The sequence below is a fragment of the Nycticebus coucang genome, chromosome 4, assembly GCF_027406575.1.
Source record: "Nycticebus coucang isolate mNycCou1 chromosome 4, mNycCou1.pri, whole genome shotgun sequence".
Taxonomy (NCBI): Eukaryota; Metazoa; Chordata; class Mammalia; order Primates; family Lorisidae; genus Nycticebus; species Nycticebus coucang.
The window spans coordinates 9,862,355-9,885,414 of NC_069783.1; the positions used below are offsets into that span (position 1 = coordinate 9,862,355).

General features: G+C 39.3%; 1 protein-coding gene and 1 pseudogene across 3 annotated transcripts in view; one reads left to right on the forward strand and one right to left on the reverse strand.

Moving 5' to 3' along the window:
• Positions 1-23,060, reverse strand: part of ROCK2 (Rho associated coiled-coil containing protein kinase 2) — a 179,648-nt gene that overhangs the window by 141,163 nt on the left and 15,425 nt on the right. The window lies entirely within an intron of this gene.
• On the forward strand, positions 19,210-20,933 carry LOC128583233 (actin, cytoplasmic 2-like; annotated as a pseudogene).

The following is a 23,060-nucleotide window of genomic DNA, read 5'->3' on the forward strand; positions in this document are numbered from 1 at the left end:
TGGCGAGTTCAAGCCCAGCCCCGGCCAAAATGCCAAAAAAAGAAAAAAGAAAACCACAAAATTTTTCAATGCTCCTATTATTTTTGAAATACATAATCTCAGGATAGACATATACCATCCTGCTTTAGGTGCTATGCTCAATTCTAAATTTCTAGTGTAATTTTTCTTCCTGAATTAAATCAACTCCAGAAAATATAGTGACTAAAAAGATGGTCACTATTTTTCCCATTGCCATTTAGTAAGTATAAAACATTAAAATTATATGTCCATGCCCATATGCTGTATCTATATAATATATATATAAAGATGATAAAATTTCCATATTGAAATTTTGTTATATATATTTTACCACAATATTTTTTCATTTCTGTATTGATGCATGTTATCTGATTCTCCTACAAAAAAGATTAGCAAATTGCCTTCTAAAGTTTTTTTTTTAAAGTCTTTTGCTGATTCCTGTGGAACCCTAAAAGATATAAAATGTCATGATCCTAGAATATTTCAGACAATCTAGCATCCCTCAAAATGTCAGCCTTTTTGACATATACAATTCTGTGTCTCAAAAAGATCAAGTATTTAGTTGTTTTTGGTTTTTTCATTTAGTAGAAGCAGCAACACAGTGTTCTTGACCTGCAGATTACCTGAATGAGAACCAGCAGAGATGCAAATTCTTGGTCCCACAGATCATCTAAATCAGAGGATAAGACACCATTTCTACCTAGCATCACAAGCATGATTCTGGCTTCTATCAGATAATTCTGACTTTCAGCTTCATCTAAGCTTCAGTGCACCACAAAATTAAGGGAACAAAAAAATAAATAAAAATAAAAAATAAGTATTCTCCTTTTCTCAGATATTCTTGGACCCACTAGCTACCTGTTCCAATCTTTAAATTACAACACTGCATGCTTTAGCTCAGTGGGTCCCAAATTTTCCTACATGTTAAGAGTCACCTAGAGAGCTTTTAAACCACTCCCCCACACCCAAATAATTCCATGGTACCAATTATATTCCCAAGTATGTTAGAATGTCTTGGGGTTAAAGGCAGACATCAGTATTTTGAAGATTCCCAGGTGACTTCTATATATAGAAAAGTTTGGAGACCACTGTCTTAGCTATTGGCTTCAACAGATATACATCAAAAAAAATTTCACAGAAAATGATCTGGAAAAGCCAAAAATATATATGTATATTAGTATTAAATTAGGTTTTGAAACTTCCAGACTTATGTGCATTTCTGTATTTTTAAAACAGTAAGAAAATTTTTTCAATGCCTTGATTACATTAAAACTTTTTAAAGACTACCTTTTTTTTTAAAAAATATAAGACAAAAAAATTATTTTGCATTGAATTTAACTAATATAGGATTATAACATTCAAATAAAGTTCAGGGAAAAGATTCACCATTATTTTATTTGCACCTTCAATTGATGGTTATATTTTGAGAAATATAGCCCAGCACAGGGGTTGCCACCTGTAATTCTAGCACTCAGAGAGCCCAAGCCAAGGACAGTGGATTGCTTGAGCTCAAGAGTTCGAGACCAACCTGAGCAAGAGCTTGATCCTGTCTCTAAAACTAGCTGACCATTGTGACAGGTGCCTGTAGTCCCAGATACTTGGGAGGTTGAGGCAAGAGGATCACTTGAGCCCAAGAATCTGAGGTTGCTGTGAGCGGTGACATCACAGCCCTCTACCAAGGGCGACAAAGTGAGACTGTCTTTAAAAAAAAAAAAAGAAGGGTGAGGCAAGATGGAGGACTAGAGACATCTCCTTGTTGGCTACTCATGGTGAGACAGGAGAAAGTGGACTTCAGCCAGCTCTGGCTGGGGGAATCTGCACAGAAACATCACCCCGGGGGCACCGTGAAGCAGCAGGAGACTTAAAGAGCCAATGAGGGGGTCTAGAGCTGAGGAAAACCGACACTGAGAGCAGGTTATGGTACAGGCAAAGGCCAGCTCTCCCACAGAGATCTGGGGTCAGGAAAAGTCTGTCCTATAATATTATAATTTTGGACCAGGCTGCTCACTGGAACAGGAAGGAGACTCAAGTGCCTGGTGGCAAGGGTTGAACACCAAGAGGGCTGGTTCCCCCATGGCTTGGCAGCTGGAGGCGCCACTGTGGGAAGGCCACAGGTGTGGGAGGAACAGTCCTTGGGGTCCAAGTACACAGCAGATTCTGGCACCTGGTGAGCTCCATGGGCCATTCTTGAGGTGAAGTGAGCAGGCCCCACGCCCCCACACATGGGCACTTTGTTGTCAGGGGCACTGTCTGACGGTCCTCCTGGGACAGCTGGCATGAGCTTTGGGACCCCAGTGCTGCAGGGACTGAATGCTGACAAAGCGGACAGGCTTGGATTGAGGGCAAAGTCTGTAAGACAAGATCCAGTCTTTTTTTCAACTGGAGGACAGCTTCCAACTCCATGATATCCAGTAAATCCAGCACGTGTTCTCGGACTGCTAACACCACAGCACCACCTGTTGTCCAGGCCATGTACTGCAATGAACGCAAACACATACACAAGGTGACCACAAAATTTGTGTGCAATTTAAAATAGTTGTCTATTTTTAAAATAGTTATCTATTTTAAACTGCATGCAAACTTTATGGCCAGCCTGTATATTTTGTATTTTTTTGCTTTTTAATTTTTTTTCCTTTGTTTGTTTTCTTTTCCTTTTTTCTCCTTTGTTGTTCTTGTTATGGTTATTTATTGTCTAGGGTTTTCTTGGTTTGGTCTTATTTTTATTTTTTCATTTTTACTTTCTTCAGTAGCAATGGTTCCTACATTTTTGTTAGTTTTTCAGCCACTTTTATTCTTTCCTTTTTATTTCTCTCCTTTTTTCTCTCTTTTTGTATATATTTTTCTACTTTTCTCATCTTTCTCACATAAATTTCTCATACAATAGCTAAGATATCCCTTGCTTTCTTCTTCTTCTTTATCTTATACAACTATATTTTTACTTTTTAATCTATTTTTATTATTTTTGTCATTTTTTTCTTCTCTGAATGATGGGGGGGGAAATCACAGCATTGGTCTGCCTGTGGGGGAGGGTCATGACATTGGCCTGGCTCAAAGAGGCCACCAGCTCACAGTTTTGTGTGTCCTTCTAGCTTTGGTTTTGGGGAAGAACGTATTGGTAGGTCTTTACTGCAACATACTACTGATTGGCAGAGGTGGGATCTTGCTTTTGCCCAGTCTGGTAAGGAGTTCCTGACTTCGAGGGACCCATCCAGCCCAGCCCCTGAAAGTCCCAGAGTTACAGGTTTAGTTAAAGTCCCCTGCAAAACGCTACCATATATCCTGTCACTCTCTTTCTCTCTTTTTCTTTTTCTTCAGTGCTTCCCTTCTATCCCCTTTCTTTTGTTCCCCCCTCTTTACCATTTTTCTTTTCTTTTCCCTTTTCAGTCTTTACCCTAACCTTCCTTTTGACCTTATATCAAAAGACCACTACAACACATAAGCTCTGAGATAAGGTAATTTAAAGCGAGGCTGTGAGAAATAAAAAGTAGAGGAAGGAAATGAACAAGAAGAAAAAACACATGAAGAGGAACTAACAGAAAAATTCTGGCAACATGCAAAAGCGAAATAGAGCACACCCTCCTCACCCCCCCCCCAAGGGATGAGGTAGCTACCACATAGGATTCCACCCGTAAAGAATTAATGGAAATGACAGACAGGAAACTTAAAATATGGATGGCTAAAACAATAAAGGAATAGATAAGAAAGTGAAAAAACAGAAACAAAAAATAGACAAAAGATATAAAGAATACAGAAAGGATATGCCAGAGCTTAAGGATTTAAGCTTTGAGTTAATCGGGGAATTTTAAGATGCAGTAGAAAGTGGCAAGAGGTTTGAATAACAGCCATTTTCTAAAAGATTAGAGCAGGGGTCCTCAAACTACGGCCTGCAGGCCACATGTGGCAGTGTGATTGTATTTGTTCCCATTTTGTTTTTTACTTCAAAATAAGACACGTGAAGTGTGCATAGGAATTTGTTCATAGATGAAAACTATAGTCCGGCCCTCCAATAGTCTGAGGGACAGTGAACTGGCCCCCTGTTTAAAAAGTTTGAGGACCCCTGGATTAGACCATGGAGCATAAAGAATCTCAAAACTAAAGGATAAAGCTCTTGAGCTAACTTAGGCAGTTAAAGAGGCAGGAAAGAAGAGAGAGAAAGCTGGACATTCACTCAGAGAATTACGGGAATTCACTAAGTGCTCAAATATGAATTATAGGTATTGCTGAAGGAGAAGAAGAACATCCCAAAGGTATGAAGCCCTACTGGAGGATATCATAAATGAAAACTTCCCAAGTTATCACTAAAGATTCTGAAATACTCCTTTTAGAGGGATATCAAACTCCAGGTCATCTCAGCACAAATAGAGCATCTCCAAAACACATTGTAAATGAAACTGTCCAAAGTCAAACTGAAAGAGAAAATTCTTCAAGCAGCCAGGAATAAGTTCCAATTGACCTACAGGGGCAGATCCATCAGGGTGATGGCAGACTTCTCAGCTGAAACTTTCCAAGCCAGAAGAGAATGGCCTTCTTAAAACAATTTTCAGCCCAGAATTTGTTATCCTGCTAAACTAAGATTCAAAATTGATGGCAAAATCAATTGTTTACTAAAATGCAAAAATTCAGGCATTTTGGCACAAGACCAGCTTTACAGGAAATACTTAGACCTATTCTACACACTGAACACCGCAATGGACCACTACCAAAGTAATCACCCACAAACTAAAGGACAAAACCTAGCTTTCATAATTAACAAAAGATAAAACTAAGCCATGGACCTTCACAAAATAAGATGAATAGAACTCTACCACACTTATCAATTTTCTCAATAAATATTAATAGTTTGAATTTCCCACAGAAGAGGCACAGGCTGGCCAAATGAATAAAAAAATTGTAAGCCATCCATATGCTGATTCCAGAAAACACAGCTAACCTTAAAAAACAAAACAAGACTCAGGGTAAAGAGTTAGAAAACAGTATTTCAGCTAACTGGAAGCCAGAAGAAAGAAAGGGTCACAATCTTATTTTCAGGTACCAGTGGATTTAAAGCAACTAAAGTTAAGAAAGACAAAGATGGTCACTTCATACTGGTCAAGGGAACAATACAACAAGAGGACCTTTCAATTTAAATATTTATGTACCCAATTTAAATGTTCCCAGATTTATAAACAGACAGTGATAGTTCTGAGCAATATGATATCCTAACATGCCATAATAGCTGGGGAATTTAACACCCCTCTGGTTGAACTACACAGATCATCTAAACAAAAACTAAACAAAGAACACAAAGGACTTAAATGTGGCCCTAGAACAAAAATTCTTTTTTTTTTTTTTTAGAGACATCTCACTTTGTCGCCCTTGGTAGAGTGCCATGGCATCACAGCTCACAGCAAACTCCAACTCCTGGGATTAGACTATTCTCTTGCCTCAGCCTCCCAAATAACCGGGACTACAGGCGCCTGACACAATACCCAGCTATTTTTTTGTTGCAGTTTTGGCTGGGGCCGGGTTCAAACCTGCCACCCTCGGTATATGGGGCTGGTGCCCTACCCACTGAGCCACAGGTGCTGCCCAGAACAAAAGTTCTTAATAAGCATGTACAGAACAGACTATCCCAAAGCTAAGGAATATACATTCTTCTCGTCTGCCTATGGAACATGCTCCAAAATGGATCATATCCTAGGTTATAAATCAACCTCAACAAAATGAAAAGAAATGAAATTTTACCTTGTATCTTCTCAGACCACAAGGCAATAAAGGTGGAACTCAACTCCAACAAAATTTGTCATCTCCAAACAAAGGCATGGAAATTAAACTGCCTGACGCTGAATGACAGCTGGGTTAAGGAAGAGATAAAGTAGGAAATTAAGTCCTCAACATAACAACAATGAAGGTACAAGTTACCAAAATCTGTGAGTTAGTGCAAAAGCAGTTCTAAAAGGGAAATTCATTAGGCCAGGTATAGTGGCTCACACCTGTAATCCTAGCATTCTGGGAGACTGAGGTGGGTGGATTGCCTGAGCTCAGAGGGTCAAGACCAGCCTGAGCCAGAGCAAGACCCCATCTCTAAAAATAGCCAGGTGTTGTGGTGGGCACCTAAAGTTCCAGCTACTCAGAAAGCTGAGGCAAAAGAATCATTTCAGCCTAAGAGTTTGAGGTTGCTGTGAGCTATGATGCCATGGCACTCTACTGAGGGCAACAAAGTGACACTATCTCAAAAAAAAGGGGGGGGGGAATTTATTGCATTAGATGCCTACATCTGAAAAACAGAAACACAGCATATCAACAACCTAAGAAAAGAAATAAAATCAGAAATAAATCAAAGTGAAAACAAAAGAATCATTCAGAAAAATCAAGGAAACAAAAACTTGGTTCTTCAAAACGATAAATAAAATTGATAAATCTTTAGCCAGATTAACTAGAAACAGGAAAGTAAAATCTCTAATAACCTCAATCAGAAGGGGAAAAGGGGAAATAACAAGAAATACCACTAAGATAAAAGAGATTTCTGACTACTACAAGAAACTCTATACCCCAAAATTTGACAAAGTAGAGGAAATGGCCCAATACCTGGAATCATACCATCTCCTAGACTTAACCAGGAAGAAACAGATCTCTTGAATAGATGGATATTAAGCACTTAGACTAAAGAAACAATAAAAATATCTTCCAATGAAAAGCCCTGAACCAGATAGCTTCACATCAGAATTTTACCAAACCTTCAAAGATGAGATTGTACCTATGCTGCAGAAACTATTCCTAAATATTGAGAAGAAAGGATTCTTTCTTAATACATTCTACGAAGCAAATCTCACCCTGATACCAAAACCAGAAGGATTCAACTAAAAAGGAGAACTACAGACCAATTTCACTAACAAATACAGATGAAAAAATATTCAATAAAATCCTAGCCGATAGATGATGGCCATACACTAAAAAAATTATACATCATGATCAAGTAGGCTTCATTTCAGGAATGCAAGTCTGGTTTAACATATGCAAATCCATAAATGTAATTTACCAAATTAACAGAGGCAAAAACAAAGACCATATGGTCCTCTCAATAGACACAGAAAAAGCATTTGATAAAATTCAGCATCCTTTTCTAAAAAGAACATTTAAGAATACAGGCATTTCTTAAACTAATTGAAGCCATCTATGACAAACCCACAGCTAGTATCATTCTGAATGGAACAAAACTGGAAGCTTTTCCACTTAGAACAGGCACCAGATAAGGATGTCCTCTATTGCCATTGCTATTCAATACAGTGCTGGAAGTTCTAGCTAATGCAATCAAGCAAGAGAAAGCTATAAAGGACACCTAAATGGGGGCAGAGGAGGCCGAACTCTTGCTCATTAATGATGATATGATCTTATATTTAGAAAACCACAGAGACTCCTAGAAGTGATGAAGAAATACCACAAAGTCGCAGGGTATAAAATCAATGTCCACTAATCAGTAGCCTTTGCATACACCAAAAATAGCCAAGTCAAGAAGCTAATCAAAGATACAATTTCCAGCACAGCAGTTCAAAATAAATGAAATAACTAGAAATATACCTAACAAAAGAAGTGAGGAGCCTGGGGGGAGGAACAAGATGGCGGCCGAGTAAAAGCTTCCTTGCAACTGGGCATGGTGAGACTTGGGAGAAAAGACTCTAGGCATCTCTGGCTGGTGGGATCTGCCCATAAACATCCCTTTGAGGACACAGAGAGTCAGCGAGAGACTTCTGGACCCCATGAGGAGGATAAAAGCAGTGGAAAACTGGATTCATCGAAACCCTAGTCCAGAGGCACAGCAACTTAAAGAGCAAGAGGAAGTGAAAGGAAAATTAGGGCAAGGAAACAGATAAAAGAAATCACTCATGAGGAAGAATCACCAGAAAAATTCTGGCAACGTGAAAAACCAGTCCAGAACAACTCCCACCCACCACCACCACCACCAAGGGACTGTGAGGTATCTACTGCAGAGGATTCCACCTACGAAGAAATGTTAGAAATGACAGAAAGGGAATTTAGAATACAGATGATGAAAACAATGAGGGAAATGATGGAAACAATGAAGGAAACTGATGATATAAAGTGGAAAATTAACCAAAAGGAAATCTAAAAACAAACAACTCAGAGATGAACGATATGAAGAATATAGAAAGGATATAGCAGAGCTGAAGGAGCTGAAGCAGTCAATTAGGGAACTTAAAGATGCAATAGAAAGTATCAACAACAGATTAGACCATGCAGAAGAAATAATCTCAGAGGTAGAGGACAAAACTCTTGAGATAACTCAGATAGTTAAAGAGGCAGAAAAGAAGAGACGGAAAGCAGAATGTTCAGACAGAATTATGGGACTATATGAAACATTCAAACATTCGAGTTACAGGTATCCCAGAAAGGGAAGAAGAATGCCCCAGGGGAATGGAAGCCATAGTAGAGAATATTGTAAATGAAACTTTCCCAAATATCACCAAAGATTCTGACACACTCCTTTCCGAGGGATATCAGACCCCAGGTCGCCTCAACTCTAATGGATGTTCTCCAAGACACATTAGAATAACCTGTCCAAAGTCAAGACAAAAGAAAAGATTATGCAAGCAGACAGCAGTAAGCGACAGTTGACCTACAAGGGCAAATCCATCAGGGTGACTGAGACTTCTCTAATGAAACTTTCCAAGCAAGAAGACAATGGTCATCTATCTTTAATCTACTTAAACAGAACAATTTTCAGCCCAGAATTCTATATCCTGCTAAGTCAAGCTTTAAAATAGACAGAGAAATCAAATCATTTACTGATACACAAACACTGAGGAAATTCACCACAAGACCAACTCTAAAGGAAATACTTCAACCTGTTCTACACACTGACCATCACAATGGATCAACAGCAAAGTAAGAACTCAGGAATTAAAGGACAGAACTTAACTTCCACACTGATGCAAAAAGTAAAACTAAGCAACAGACTCTCACAACATAATAACACTACAATATTTATCAGTTATCTCAATAAATGTTAATGGCTTGAATTCTCCCACAGAAGACTGACTAGATTAAAAAACATAACCCATCCATTTGCTGTCTGCAGGAAACACACCTGGCTTCAAAAGACAAATTAAAACTCCCAGTTAAGGGTTGGAAGACAATTTTTCAGGCAAACAGAATTCAGAAGAAAAGACGAGTTGCAATCTTATTTTCAGATACATGTGCATTTAAAGCAACTAAAGTCAAAAAAGACAAAGACAATCGCTTTATATTGGTCAAGGGAAAAATACAACAAGAAGATGTTTCAATTCTAAATATTTATGCACCCAATTTAAATGCTCCCAGATTCTTGAAACAGACCTTACTCACTCAGAGCAATATGATATCCCGTAACACTATAATAACAGGGGACTTTCACACTCCTCTTACAGAGCTGGACAGATCCTCAAAACAGAAATTAAACCAAGATATAAGGGACTTAAATGAGACCCTAGAACAATTGCATGATAGACGCATATAGAACACTCCATCCCAAAGATAAAGAATATACATTCTTCTCATTGCCCCATGGAACATTCTCCAAAATTGATTATATGCTAGGACAAAAAACAAACCTCAACAGAATCAAAAGAATTGAAATTTTACCTTGTATCTTCTCAGACCACAAGGCACTAAAGGTAGAACTCAACTCCAACAAAAACATTGAACCCCACACAAAGGCATGGAAATTAAACAACCTTCTGCTGAATGACAGGTGGGTGCAGGAAGAAATAAAACAGGAAATCATTAACTTCCTGGAGCATAACAACAATGAAGACACAAGCTACCAAAACCTGTGGGATACTGCAAAAGCAGTTTTGAGAAGAGAATTTATGCCTTTAGATGCCTACATTCGAAAAAAAAAGCACATCAACAAACTCACAACCCATCTTATGGAATTGGAAAAAGAAGAACAACGTAAGCCTAAATCCAGTAGAAGAAAAGAAATATCCAAAATTAAATCAGAGATCGATGAAACTGAAAACAAAGGAATCATTCAGAAAATTAATGAAACAAGGAGTTAGTTTTCTGAAAAAATAAATAAAATAGATAAACCTTTGGCCAGACTAACTAGAAATAGAAAAGTAAAATCTCTAGTAACCTCAATCACAAATGATAAAGGGGAAATAACTTATGCCACAGAGATACAAGAGATCATCTCTGAATACTACCAGAAACTCTATGCCCAGAAATTTGACAATGTGAAGGAAATGGATCAATATTTGGAATCATACCCTCCCCCTAGACTTAACCAGGAAGAAATAGAGCTCCTGAACAGAACAATTTCATGCACTGAGATTAACGAGACAATAAAAAAGCTTCCAACAACAACAACAACAACAACAACAACAAAAAACACCGTGGTCCAGATGGCTTCACACCAGAATTCCATCAAACCTTCAAGGAAGAGCTTATCCCCATACTGCAGAAATTATTCCAAAAAATTGAGGAAGAAGGAATCTTCACCAACACGTTCTACGAAGCAAACATCACCCTGATACCAAAACCAGGAAAAGACCCAACTAAAAAGGAGAACTTCAGACCAATTTCACTAATAAATATAGACGCAAAAATTGTCAACAAAATCCTAGCCAATTCAGGGGTTCTCAAACTACGGCCCACGGGCCACATGAGGCGGTGTGATTGTATTTGTTCCCACTTTGTTTTTTTACTTCGAAATAAGATATGTGCAGTGTGCATAGGAATTAGTTCATAGCTTTCTTTTTAAACTGTAGTCTGGCCCTCCAACAGTCAGAGGGAAATTGAACTGGCCCCCCGTTTTAAAAGTTTGAGGACCCCTGCTAGCTTATCATCAAAAAAGTCATACATCATGATCAAGTTGGTTTCATCACAGGGATACAAGGCTGGTTTAACATACGCAAGTCCATAAACGTTATCCACCATATTAACAGAAGCAAAAATAAAGACCATATGATCCTCTCAATACATGCAGGAAAAGCACTGATAAAATCCAGCATTCTTTCTAATCAGAACACTGAAGAGTATAGGCATAGGTGGCACATTTCTGAAGCTGATTGAAGCTATCTATGACAAATCCACAGCTAATATTTTACTGAATGGAGTAAAACTGAAAGCTTTTCCTCTTAGAACTGGAACCAGACAAGGTTGTCCTCTGTCACCATTACAATTGGCTGGAAGTTCTACCGAATACAATTAGGCAAGACAAGGAAATAAAGGGAATCCAAATGGGAGCAGAGGAGGTCAAACTCTCCTCTTTGCTGATGACATGATCTTATACTTAGAGAACGCCTAAGACTCAACCACAAGACTCCTGGAAGTCATCAAAAAATACAGTAATGTCTCAATATCAAAGTCCACAAGTCAGTAGCCTTTTTATACACCAATAACAGTCAAGATGAGAGGCTAATTAAGGACACAACTCCCTTCACCATAGCTTCAAAGAAAATGAAATACCTACGAATATACCTAATAAAGGAGGTGAAGGACCTCTATACAGAAAATTATGAAATCCTCAGAAAGGAAATAGCAGGGGATATTAACAAATGGAAGAACATACCGTGCTCATGGCTGGGAAGAATCAACACTGTTAATATGTCTAAACTTCCCATAGCAATCTACCTATTCAATGCCATTCCTATTAAAATATCAACATCATACTTTCAAAGATTTGGAAAAAATTATTCTGCATATTGTATGGAACCAGAAGAAACCCCGTATAGCTAAGGCAGTTCTTAGTAATAAAAACAAAGCTGGGGGCATCACCATACCGGATGTTAGGCTGTACCACAAAGCCACAGTGGTCAAGACAGCATGGTACTGGCACAAAAATAGAGACAAAGACATTTAGAATAGAATAGAAAAGGAGGCGGAGCAAGATGGCAGCCGAGTAACAGCTTCCTTGCATATGGGCACCGTGAGTCTGGGGATATAGGACTCCAGGCATCTCTGGCTGGTGGGATCTGCCTATCATCACCCCTGAGAGGATACAGAGAGTCAGCGAGAGACTTCTGGACCCCAAGAGGAGGACTAAAACAGTGGAAAACCATCCACAGGCACGAGAACTTAAAGAGCAAGAGGAAGAGAAAGGAAAATTAGGGCAAGGAAACAGATAAAAGAAATCACCCATGAGGAAGAACCAGCAGAAAACTCCAGGCAACATGAAGAACCAGTCCAGAACAATCCCACCAAGGGACCATGAGGTAGCTACTGCAGAGGATTCCACCTATACAGAAATGTTAGGAATGACAGAAAGGGAATTTAGAATACACATGTTGAAAACAATGAAAGAAATGATGGAAACAATGAAGGAAACTGCTAATAAAGTGGAAAATAACCAAAAGGAAATCCAAAAACAGAATCAAATAAGAGATGAATGATATGAAGAATATAAAAAGGATATAGCAGAGCTGAAGGAAATGAAACAGTCAATCAGGGAACTTAAAGACGCAATGGAAAGTATCAGCAACAGGTTAGACCATGCAGAATAAAGAATTTCAGAGGTAGAAGACAAAGTTTTTGAAACAACTCAGATAGTAAAACAGGCAGAAAAGAAGAGAGAGAAAGCAGAACGTTCACTGTCAGAATTATGGGACTTTATGAAGCGTTCCAACATACGAGTTATAGGAATTCCAGAAGGGGAAGAAGAATGCCCCAGAGGAATGGAAGCCATACTGGAGAATATTATAAAAGAAAATTTCCCAAACATCACCAAAGATTCTGACACACTGCTTTCAGAGGGATATCGGACCCCAGGTCGCCTCAACTCTAACTGAGCTTCTCCAAGACACATTTGTGATGAACCTGTCCAAAGTCAAGACAAAAGAAAAGATTCTGCAAGCTGCCAGGAGTAAGCGCCAGTTGACCTACAGGGGCAAATCCATCAGATTGGCCGCAGACTTCTCTAATGAAACTTTCCAAGCAAGAAGACAATGGTCATCTACCTTTAATCTACTTAAACAGAACAATTTCCAGCCCAGAATTCTGTATCCTGCTAAGCTAAGCTTAAAAATTGATGGAGAAATCAAATCATTTACGGATATACAAACATTGAGGAAATTCGCCACAACAAGACCAGCTCTACAGGAAATACTTCAACCTGTTCTGCACACTGACCACCACAATGGATCAGAAGCAAAGTAAGGACTCAGAAATTAAAGGACAGAACCAAACCTCCACACTGATGCAAAAGATAAAACTAAGCAATGGACTCTCACAAAATAAGACGAATAGAATACTACCACACTTATCAATTATCCCAATAAATGTTAATGGCTTGAATTCCCCCACTGAAGAGACATAGATTGGTTGACTGGATTAAAAAACACAAGCCATCCATTTGCTGTCTGCAAGAAACACACCTGGCTTCAAAAGACAAATTAAAGCTCCAAGTCAAGGGTTGGAAGACAATTTTTCAGGCAAATGGAATTCAGAAGAAAAGAGGAGTTGCAATCTTATTTTCAGATACATGTGGATTTAAAGCGACTAAAGTCAAAAAAGACAAAGATGGTCACTTTATATTGGTCAAGGGAAAAATACAACAAGAACACATTTCAATTCTAAATATCTAGGCACCCAATTTAAATGCTCCCAGATTCTTGAAGCAGACCTTACTCAGTCTGAGCAATATGATATCTGATAATACCATCATAACAGGGGACCTTAACACTCCTCTTACAGAGCTGGACAGATCCTCTAAACAGAAATTAAACAAGGATATAAGAGACTTAAATGAGACCCTAGAACAACTGTGCATGATAGACGCATATAGAACACTCCATCCCAAAGATAAAGAATATACATTCTTCTCATCACCCCATGGAACATTCTCCAAAATTGATCATATCCTGGGACACAAAACAAATATCAACAGAATCAAAAGAATTGAAATTTTACCTTGTATCTTCTCAGACCATAAGGCACTAAAGGTGGAACTCAATTCTAACAAAAATGCTCGACCCCACCCAAAGGTATGGAAACTAAACAATCTTCTGTTGAATAACAGATGGGTGAAGGAAGAAATAAAACAGGAAATCATTAACTTCCTTGAGCATAACAACAATGAAGACACAAGCTACCAAAACCTGTGGGATACTGCAAAAGCAGTTTTGAGAGGAAAATTCATAGCTTTAGATGCCTACATTCGAAAAACAGAAAGAGAGCACATCAACAATCTCACAAGAGATCTTATGGAATTGGAAAAAGAAGAACAATCTAAGCCTAAACTCAGTAGAAGAAAAGAAATATCCAAAATCAAATCAGAGATCAATGAAATTGAAAACAAAAGAATCATTCAGAAAATTAATGAAACAAGGAGATGGTTTTTTGAAAAAATAAATAAAATAGTTAAACCATTGGCCAGACTAACGAGGAATAGAAAAGTAAAATCTCTAGTAACCTCAATCAGAAACGATAAAGGGGAAATAAAAACTGATCCCACAGAGATACAAGAGATCATCTCTGAATGCTACCAGAAACTCTATGCCCAGAAATTTGACAATGAGAAAGAAATGGATCAATATTTGGAATCACACCCTCTCCCTAGACTCAGCCAGGAAGAAACAGAGCTCCTGAACAGACCAATTTCAAGCACTGAGATCAAAGAAACAATAAAAAATCTTCCAACCAAAAAATGCCCTGGTCCAGGTGGCTTCACTCCAGAATTCTATCAAACCTTCAAGGAAGAGCTTATTCCTGTACTGCAGAAATTATTCCAAAAAATTGAGGAAGAACACACTCTTCCCCAACACATTCTATGAAGCAAACATCACCCTGATACCAAAACCAGGAAAAGACCCAAACAAAAAGGAGAATTTCAGACCAATCTCACTCATGAACACAGACGCAAAAATTCTCAACAAAATCCTAGCCAATAGATTACAGCTTATCATCAAAAAAGTCATTCATCATGATCAAGTAGGCTTCATCCCAGGGATGCAAGGCTGGTTTAACATACGCAAGTCCATAAACGTTATCCACCATATTAACAGAGGCAAAAATAAAGATCACATGATCCTCTCAATAGATGCAGAAAAAGCATTTGATAAAATCCAGCATCCTTTTCTCATTAGAACACTGAAGAGTATAGGCATAGGTGGCACATTTCTAAAACTGATTGAAGCTATCTATGACAAACCCACAGCCAATATTTTACTGAATGGAGTAAAACTGAAAGCTTTTCCTCTTAGAACTGGAACCAGACAAGGTTGTCCTCTGTCACCTTTACTATTCAACGTAGTGCTGGCAGTTCTAGCCAATACAATTAGGCAAGACAAGGAAATAAAGGGAATCCAAATGGGAGCAGAGGAGGTCAAACTCTCCCTCTTTGCTGACGACATGATCTTATACTTAGAGAACCCCAAAGACTCAACCACAAGACTCCTAGAAGTCATCAAAAAATACAGTAATGTTTCAGGATATAAAATCAATGTCCACAAGTCAGTAGCCTTTGTGTACACCAATAACAGTCAAGATGAGAAGCTAATTAAGGACACAACTCCTTTCACCATAGTCTCAAAGAAAATGAAATACCTAGGAATATACCTAATGAAGGAGGTGAAGGACCTCTATAAAGAAAACTATGAAATCCTCAGAACGGAAATAGCAGCGGATATTAACAAATGGAAGAACATATCATGCTCATGGATGGGAAGAATCAACATTGTTAAAATGTCTATACTTCCCAAAGCAATCTACCTATTCAATGCCATTCCTATCAAAATACCAACATCGTACTTTCAAGATTTGGAAAAAATGATTCTGCGTTTTGTATGGAACTGGAAAAAACCCCGTATAGGTAAGGCAGTTCTCTGTAACAAAAATAAAGCTGGGGGCATCAGCATACCAGATTTTAGTCTGTACTACAAAGCCATAGTGGTCAAGACAGCATGGTACTGGCACAAAAACAGAGACATAGACACTTGGAATCAAATTGAAAACCAAGAAATGAAACTAACATTTTACAACCACGTAATCTTTGATAATCCAAACAAGAACATACCTTGGGGGAAAGACTCCCTATTCAATAAATGGTGTTGGGAGAACTGGATGTCTACATGTAAAAGACTGAAACTGGACCCACACCTTTCCCCACTCACAAAAATTGATTCAAGATGGATAAAGGACTTAAACTTAAGGCATGAAACAATAAAAATCCTCAAAGAAACCATAGGAAAAACACTGGAAGATATTGGCCTGGGGAAAGACTTCATGAAGAAGACTGCCATGGCAATTGCAACAACAACAAAAATAAACAAATGGGACTTCATTAAACTGAAAAGCTTCTGTACAGCTAAGGAGACAATAACCAAAGCAAAGAGACAACCTACACAATGGGAAAGGATATTTGCATATTTTCAAACAGACAAAAGCTTGATAACTAGGATCTATAGAGAACTCAAATTAATCCACATGAAAAAAGCCAACAATCCCTTATGTCAATGGGCAAGAGACATGAATAGAACTTTCTCTAAAGACGACAGACGAATGGCTAACACGTGAAAAAATGTTCATCATCTCTATATATTAGAGAAATACAAATCAAAACAACCCTGAGATATCATCTAACCCCAGTGAGAATGGCCCACATCACAAAATCTCAAAACTGCAGATGCTGGCGTGGATGTGGAGAGAAGGGAACACTTTTACACTGCTGGTGGGACTGCAAACTAGTACAACCTTTCTGGAAGGAAGTATGGAGAAACCTCAAAGCACTCAAGCTAGACCTCCCATTTGATCCTGCAATCCCATTACTGGGCATCTACCCAGAAGGAAAGAAATCCTTTTATCATAAGGACACTTGTACTAGACTGTTTATTGCAGCTCAATTTACAATCGCCAAAATGTGGAAACAGCCTAAATGCCCACCAACCCAAGAATGGATTAACAAGCTGTGGTATATGTATACCATGGAATACTATTCAGCCATTAAAAAAAATGGAGACTTTACATCCTTCGTATTAACCTGGATGGACGTGGAAGACATTATTCTTAGTAAAGCATCACAAGAATGGAGAAGCATGAATCCTATGTACTCAATTTTGATATGAGGACAATTAATGACAATTATGGTTATGGGGGGGAACAGAAAGAGGGAAGGAGGGAGGTGGGTGGGGCCTTGATGTGTGTCACACTTTATGGGGGCAAGACATGATTGCAAGAGGGACTTTACCTAACAATTGCAATCAGTGTAACGTGGCTTATTGTACCCTCAATGAATCCCCAACAATAAAAAAAAAAAAAAAATTCCCAGAAGTGGGATTGGATAGTCAAAAAAAAAAACAGAATAGAATAGAAAACCAGGAAATGAAACTAACATCTTACAACCACCTCGTTGTGGATAAACCAATCAAGAACATACCTTGGGGGAAAGACTTCCTATTCAGTAAATGGTGCTAGGAGAAGTGGATATCCACATGTAAAAGACTGAAACTGAACCCACACCTTTCTCCACTCACAAAAATTGATTCAAGATAGGTAAGGGACTTAAATTTAAGGCATGAAACGACAAAAATCCTCAAAGAAAGCATAGGAAAAACACTGGAAGATATTGGCCTGGGGAAAGACTTCATGAAGAAGACTGCCATGGCAATTCCAACAACAACAAAAATAAACAAATGGGACTTCATTAAACTGAAAAGCTTCTGTACAGCTAAGGAGACAACAACCAAAGCAAATAGACAACCTACACAATGGAAAAGGATATTTGCATATTTTGAATCAGACAAAAGCAGGATCTATAGAGAACTCAAATTAATCCACATGAAAAAAGCCAACAACCTCATATATCAATGGGCAAAAGACATGAATAGAAAAAATATGGGATTGTTGGCTTCTCTAAAGAAGACAGATGAATGGCTAACAAATATATGAAAATGTGCTCATTATCCCTAATTATTAGAGAAATGCAAATCAAAACCACTCTGAGATACAATCTAACCCCCGTGAGAATGGCCCACATCACAAAATCTCAAAACTGCAGATGCTGGTGTGGATGCGGAGAGAAGGGAACACTTTTACACTGCTGGTGGGACTGCAAACTAGTACAACCTTTTTGGAAGGAAGTATGGAGGACCCTCAAAGAACTCAAGCTAGACCTCCCATTTGATCCTGCAATCCCATTACTGGGCATCTACCCAGAAGGAAAAAAAATCCTTTTATCATAAGGACACTTGCACTAGACTGTTTACTGCAGCTCAATTTACAATCGTCAAAATTAGGAAACAGACTAAATGCCCACCAACCCAAGAATGGATGACCAAGCTGTGGTATATGTACACCATGGAATACTATTCAGCCATTTAAAAAATGGAGACTTTACAGCCTTGGTATTAACCTGGATGAAGTGGAACACATTATTCTTAGTAAAGCATCACAAGAATGGAGAAGCATGAATCCTGTGTACTCAATTTTGATATGAAGATAATTAATGACAATTAAGGACACAGTGGGGGTGGGGGAAGGAGAGAGCAGAGAGAGAAAGGAAGAGGAAGGGGTGGGGAAAGGAAGAGCAGAGAGAGGGAAGGAGGGAGAGGGGTGGGGTCTTGGTGTGTGCCACACCTTTTAGGGGCAAGGCACGATTGTGAGAGGGACTGTACCCAACAAATGCAATCAGTGTAACCTGGTTTCTTGTACCCTCAATGAATCCCCAACAGTAATTTAAAAAAAAAAAAGACGTGAAGAATCCCTATGAAGAGAATTATGAAACCCTAAGAAAATAAATAGCAGAGAACATTAACAAATGGAAAAGCATACCATGCTCGTGGCTGCTAAGAATCAACATTGTTAAAATGTCTCTATTACCCAAAGCAATCTACAGATTCAATGCAATCCCCATTAAAATACCAGCATCAGGCGGCCCCTAGGGCAGCGAGGTGAAATCCGCCAGCCGCCCCGCGGCAGCTTAAAAGTCCAGACCCAGCCTTGGGAAAACTGAGACCAGGTTTCCTCCTGCCCCGCAGGGTAGGACTGGGCCGGGAATCACTTTCCGGCAGAGTGGTGCACGGCCGAGAGTCTAGTGGGGCCCTGGCCCTACCACCGCCAGCAGTGTGGACAGCCGTGCCTGGCTTCCAGCACTCTTCCTGGTACTCCGTGAGTAAATAAAGCCCTGAATCCCCCCCAAAAAAATACCAGCATCAAGGGTCTCACTTGCTGCCGCTGGCTCGCACTCTGTGTTCTCCTGCCGTTTTGCTGTTCCACAGATCACAATGGAGAGGAAATCACTGCGCGCGTTATGGACAATGGTTCTGGCATGTGCAAAGCTGGCTTTGCTGGGGATGATGCCCCATGGGCCATGTTCCCCTACATCATCAGGTGCCCCCAGCACCAGGGCATGATGGTGGGCATGGGCCAGATGGACTCATACATGGGCAATGAGGCCCAGAGAAAGCATGGCATCCTGACCCTAAAGTACCCCCATTGAGCATGGCAATGTCACCAACTGGGACGACATGGAGAAAATTTGGCACCACACCTTCTACAACAAGCTGCACGTAGCCCCTGAGGAGCACCCGGTGCTGCAGACGGAGGTCCCCCTGAACCCTAAGGCCAACAGAGAGAAGATGACACAGATCACGTTTGAGACCTTCAACACCCCGGCCATATGTATGTGGCCATCCAGGCTGTACTGTCCCTTTAAGCCTCTGGGCAAACCACTGGCATCGTCTGGAGATGGGGTCACCCACACACCCTCCCCTATGCGTCTGGACCTGACTGGCCAGGACCTGACTGACTACCTCATGAAGATCCTCACAGAGCGTGGTTACAGCTTCACCACCACAGCCCAGCGTGAGATCGTGCAGGACATCAAGAAGCTGTGCTGTGTCGCCTTGGACTTGGAGCAGGAGATGGCCACTGCTGTGTGGTCTTCCTCCTTGGAGAAGAGCTATCAGCTTCCCGACGGTCAGGTGATAACCATCTGGTGTCCACAGGTGCTCTTTCAGCCCTTCTTCCTGGGTGTGGAATCCTGCAGCATCCACGAGACAACCTTCAACTCTATCATCAAGTGTGCCGTGGACATCCACAAGGACCTGTATGCCAACACAGTGCTGTCTGGTGGCACCACCATGTACCCCGGCATCACCGCCCTGGCATCAAGCACCATGAAGATCAAGATCATTGCGCCCCCTGAGCGCAAGTACTTGGTGTGGATCGGTGGCTCTATCCTGGCCTCATTGTCCACCTTCCAGCAGATGTGGATCAGTAAGCAGGAATACAATGAGTCTGGGCCCTCCATTGTCCACTGCAAATGCTTCTAAACGGACTGCAAGCAGACATATAGCGCCTGCTGCACGAGTTGGCTCAGAAGTACAGATCTGCTCCGGTGAATGCACACCTCACACTGGCCTCCCGAAACTGGAATACGCCTTTGAAAAGAAATTGTCCTTGAAGCTTCTATCTGGTATCAGCACTAGATTGTAGAACTTGTTGCTGACTTTGACCTTGTATTCAAGTTTACTGTACCCTTGATAACGTTTAATCCCCTGTACATGTCTTTGATTTAAACCCCTGAGACCTATGGCTCAGTCACCTCTGGCTGAGGTGAGAGAACATTCTTTTGAAAGAGAAATCTGTGGCCTGGTGAATATGTGTGGCCATCAGCCTCTCAATCTGTGCAGGGTATTAAGGCAGAGCTGACCATTCCAGATCTCCAGGGGCTAGCAAGATTCCTGACAACTTGTCACTTCTGTCCTGCCAGTCTAACAGGGTTGGAAAAGTCCAAGCCTTTGGGACCCAGTTTCCTTTCTTACCTGATGTTTTCCTGTCGGAATACCATGGGTGATTACTTGGCTTGAGTCGGAAGCAATTTGCATTTACACCTGTAAATTTATTCACTCTTTTAATTTATGTACGGTTTTTGTACACAATTCTCAATTCTTTAAGAGATGACAAATTTTGGTTTTCTACTGTTAATGTGAAAACATTAGGCCCCAGCAAGATGGTCATTGTGTAAGAAAATAAAGTGCTACAGTAAAAAAAAAAAAAAAATTATATATATGTATATATATATTTTTATACACACACACACACACACCAATATCAATACACTGAAGAACTAGAAAAAGTAGTTCTTTGTTTTGTATGGAATCAGAGAAAACCCTGGTGAGCCAAGGCAATTTTTAGTAATAAAAATAAGGCCAGAGGCATCACTCTGGTTACCAAACTTTAGGTTATATTACAAGTCCACAGAGATCAAAATATCATGGTATTGGCACAAAAATAGAGACATAGATAGATGGAACTGACTAGAAAACCAAGAGATGAAACCAGTCTCTTACACCCATCTGATCGTTGAAAAACGAAACAAAAGCATATATTGGAGAAAAAGAATCCCTAATCAATAAATGGTGCTGGAAGAACTGGATAACCACATGTAAAATTGGACCCACACCTTTCACCACTTACTAAAATTGACTGAAGATAGATAAAAGATTTAAATCTAAGACATGAAACAATAAAAATTCTAGAAGAAAGTGTAGGAAAAACTCTTGAGGACGTCGTCCTGAGGAAAAATTTTATGATGAAGACTCCTGCAGCAATCACAAGAACAACAAAAATAAACAAATGGGACTTAATTAAACTGAAAAGCTTTTGCACAGCTCAGGACACAGCAATTATAGCAAATAGACAACCTTCAGAATAGAAAAAGATATTTGTATGTTACAAATCTGACAAAGGCTTAATAACTGGGATCTATAGAGAACTCAAATTAATAAAAAAGAACAAACATTTCCATCTATCACTGGGCAAGAGACATGAACAGAACCTTCTCTGAGCAAGACAGACAAATAGCTAACATATGAAAAAATGCTCATCATCCTTAATCTGAGATATGGAGAAAAGCCCACATCCCAAAGTCCCACAGTTGCAGGTGCTGGCTCCAGAATGGAGAGAGAGGGACACTTCTACACTGTTGGTGGAGCTGCAAATTAATACAGCCTCTTTGGAAAGTATGGAGAGTCCTCAAAGAACTCAAATTAGACCTTTCATTTGACCCTGCAATCCCACTAGTCATCTATCTAGGAGGGAAAAAAATCATTTTATCATAAAAACATTTACATCAGAATATTTACTGCAGCTCAATTTACAATGGCCAAAATGAGGAAACAAGCTAAATGTCCATCAACTCAGGAAATGGATTAACAAGCTGTGGTATATGTATACCATGGAGTAACTTACTCAGCTGTAAGAAAAGATGGTGACTTTATAGCTTTTGTATTAACCTGGATGGAGTTGAAACACAGCCTTCTTAGTAAAGTATCACAAGAATGGAAAAGCAAGTACTCTATTTTATTATGAAGCAGGGGATGATCTAACACACACCCATATAGGAGACAGACTTAATTCTATTCAAGTTGGGGATAGGCAGACAAGGGGGGAGACTTGGTTTGCCCCCACTTAAACGGCACAAGGTAGAGGTGTATGGCACACCTTCTGGGTTCGGGACACAATTACAAGAGGGACTCTACCTAACAAATTCAAAAATTGTGACCTGGTTGTTTGTACCCTCTCAATAATCTAAAATTAAATCAATTAATTAATTAAATATTTTGAGAAATATAATCATTAAGAAGACCATGCAAAAATTCAAAGCTCATATTTAGATATTTAAAAGCAACTCTAAATATTTTGTTAACTCCAAATGAATGTTATTCTAAATTTATAATAGTTGCAATATTGGTATTTTACATTATCTCTTCCCCCAACTTCTGACGTGCTATCTTCTTTCTCTGAAAGAAAATCATAATTTTGATCTCTTTTCTTTTCATCTTTGCTAATTCTGTAGATGCTGATGGCAGGGCCTGTTAATAGCACTTTATAAAATCTACTGATTCACAAAGAAAAATTTCTTAAATCTTGATTCTTTGAACAAGGCAAAATAGTCAATTATAATACTATTTCAACCATTCATTTCAACTTTACTCATTATGTAACACAATAAAATATGGCCATATACTAGATATTTCGAGGTATAATAGCCCAAAGTGCCAGAAATTATAACTCTATAATAACAAAGTTATCTCAAGAGTGAAATATTTTTCAAAATCATACTA